Here is a 3,385-nt window from a genome sequence, read left to right on the forward strand (position 1 = left end):
GTAGGTTAGAATAGTGATATTTTTATGCAACCTGGACAATCACTCTGGCCTTTCAGTGTCACCACACTTCATTAGCTTTCTACACTAGCATAAAAAGCCTGAATTTACATTGGATGAGCGTGCCCCATACTCATGTTCTCAGTACAAAAAGATCACTCATCCTGCTGCATTTTTTCCCCAGGGGTACAAGAACTTGAGAATAGGGGTTAGTATTTATACCAGTTACAGGAAAGCAAATCATGAGTAGAGATCCAGACAGATGCAAAGAGCTCACACAGGACAGAATGAGGTTAGAATTTCCTTTAAGACACAAAGTGAGGAAGATTGGGCACCTGCAGGTAAGATTATCCAGTGTTAGCAACAAAAAGCCTGCAGTACTATCAGTTCTTCAAGCTTAACTATTTCACTGTTGGGAAGTACAATACCAGCTGAGCCTGTACTTTCAGGGGGAAGAGTTACCCTGTGAGGACTATTTTCAACTACTTTTAAAATACAGTTCTTTTCCTGTAGCCAGGATCAAACAGTACCAGTCCTGTTCAGAGAGGGTCAGGGTGGCACTCCAGCTTGCAGCCAACCTAAATCTTGCTCCACTTATTAATGCTGGTAATTTTACTTCCTGCTGGTAATGTTACTTACTTCAGGTGTCAGGTACTAGTTGTAACTTAGTACTTTTACCATATGAAAGCTAAAATAGTGAATATCTACACTTGGGAGGTACCAGCAGGTCAGGTACCTTTTTGTCTGTGTTTGGAGGAGCATCAGACTTGATTCTGCAGGATATTTACTTGCATATTAGAAAATAAAGCTTAAGCCTTGAATTCAGGTACTTCCAGAGGTGGTAACACTGTGACAGTTCATTCAGAATATATACATGAAGCAGCCCGAGGTGACTGTGAAGGGCTGGAAGAGGCCCCTGCTGCTCCCCTGGGGAGCAGAGGATGGCAATAGAAATAGTTTCTCTGACTTCAGTCTTTAGCTGTTGTGTGTTCACCAAGGGCAGCTGCCAATAGGAGCTGGTTTGGGGTTTCTCTTGGGGTTATTTGTTGTTGTTTAACACAGCACAAGCCTAACTGTCCAAACTGCAGATCAGGTACTGCTCAGCCACCCCTTAGTGCTGCACCTTTTAAACCTGTGAGGGGTAGAGAGTCTCAGGGCAAGAGACCTGAGTAATAAAGTACAAAGTACATAAAGAAGCGAAAGAGGCTTGAATGAGAAGGGGTGAGATTCTGTTCTTCCACAGCAGAGTTCAGCTAGACAGAAAACTTGCCCCTTCCTTTACTTTTCCCCCCTCTAGCCCTTGGAGCCCTGCAAGGAGCAGAATGCTGTGTGTAAAATGCAGTCCTGAAAGGTGTTCTCTTAAGCTGGTGCATTCACTTACCTCAACCAAGGATTCTGCATCAAGTGAAAGTTGAGTTTTTTTAAATAAAGTTTTATCCCTCAGTGGTGTGGGGTCTGGCTCATTATTTATGGGGTATAAACCTGAGTGTTGCTGCATTCTAATAGCGTAAACACATGGATTCTGTAGCACTGCAGGCAGCATTAAAGAGAATTTCTCACTTTGTTCCAGGTTTTTCACTGTGTATTTCCCTTTCAGCTGCAGTTCAGCTTTTGACTGGCAGTTTTTGCAGCACTACTTCCATCGTAGCTCATTTTTCTCTTATTTTACACTGTTCTATTACTTATATGCTGTTTTTTTTATATATATATATATATACATACATACACTTACTACCGTTCCATTAATTAATTAATACTGTTATATTAAATGGTGCAACTCTCATACAATAGCAGGTTTTGGCCACTGGTACTGAGCAAGCAGCAGAGCTATTCAATCCCCTTTAGATAAAAATCAGTGTTGAACTAAGGCACAGTTCTGCTTTACCCACAGCCTCTGCCACTTTGGTCTCTCCTAAAAGAAAAATAACTTGTGAAACCAGTAAGGTTTCTCTCATAAAGACACTATTCATATAAAGACTTTTCTTCATAAGGTGCTTTCTCCTGCAGAGTGCACCTTCAGCTCAAACCCAGCAACCTGGGAGCAGTACTTACCAACTTCATCCAGAGCGCGTGTGTCCTCAGCTGTCAGTCACACAGCATCAGATTTATAAGCAGCAGGACACCTCTGCTCAAGCACTGGTCAACGATGGCACCAAACTGCTCTGTAAATTGAGAAATACTTCACTATGAACAACATTCCATGCTCAGAGGTAGAATTAAACTGCTGGTTTGGGGTAGTGGGGGTTGGTGGAGTACTCACAACAGTTCAAGCTATCGGCAGCTGCCAGGCCATGGATCTTTACCCCACCCTCCACTTAACTAAGGACTACACTGAGGACACATTCACAGCAACATACACTTAAGGTTAACAAATCCATCTAACAGTTTTGAATATCATATTTAATGCACTGAATTAAATATTCAAGTCAGATGTTAGGTTCCAGCCTGGGGTTCACAGACCTGTTGTGTGAAGATGATCACCAAACACAGAACATCATTAAAATCTGCCATGACCATATTAAAGGCAGGATTAGAAGAACCTTGCCAATTTCACAGACAAAAGCATACCTGAGAAGTGTGGCCCGAAGTCAAGTTCACAGACTGTCATAGCCTGTATTCCAGTACCTGAATTATTTCTTACATGGAAAAAGGTTTTCAGTGGTTGCTGTTGAACAGTCACCATTTGGCAACAGAGTGCAATTGCTGACTCATTTTGTTCTGTTTGTGTCCATCCTGTACCACCCCAGAGAAGCACCATTTAAAACTGATGCCAATTTAAACTTAACCCAGTATCTTGTACATTGTTTGAAACATTACCCACTTGCATGTAAAACACACAAGTCTTGACACATCACGAGTGACGTTTCATTGTCAGTTACATGAATTACAGCTCTCAACAGCTTGCAGGTAGAGCTCAGGTATTCAGCTCTGCCCCCAAGGCAGGAGAATGAAAGGTTTGATAATCTCACTGAAAACCTGGCAATTTATGGAGACACCTTAAATATAACAAAAAGACTGGACAGAACGTTAAGATTGTAACATCTGGCAAAGGAAGAACCGGTTTCACATTTTAGAAGGCATGCAGAAGAAAAGGTTAATACAAGGTGCTGCTTGTGGCCTTTCTGCATGCACACACAATGACTGGACAACCATCATGGCAGATTTTATATTACTGAACTTTATGTACAAAAGCCTCTTTCAAATAAAACATTTAATGTAAAAACAATGTTTCATTTCAACAACTGAACTGGTTTTGCTTCTTGTTCTGGGGTTTTACTTTTACATCTCCTGTACCATTCCAATTCTTTTCAACCAGCTTACATGGCATCTTCAAACTCTTATCAAAGGTACATATAGAAAAGGCATCTTTATAAATAGAAAACAAAGG

The sequence above is a fragment of the Pezoporus flaviventris genome, unplaced genomic scaffold (assembly GCF_033815535.1).
Source record: "Pezoporus flaviventris isolate CSIRO_AGI_PZ_B2104156 unplaced genomic scaffold, CSIRO_AGI_Pfla_v1 ptg000020l, whole genome shotgun sequence".
Classification (NCBI taxonomy): Eukaryota; Metazoa; Chordata; class Aves; order Psittaciformes; family Psittacidae; genus Pezoporus; species Pezoporus flaviventris.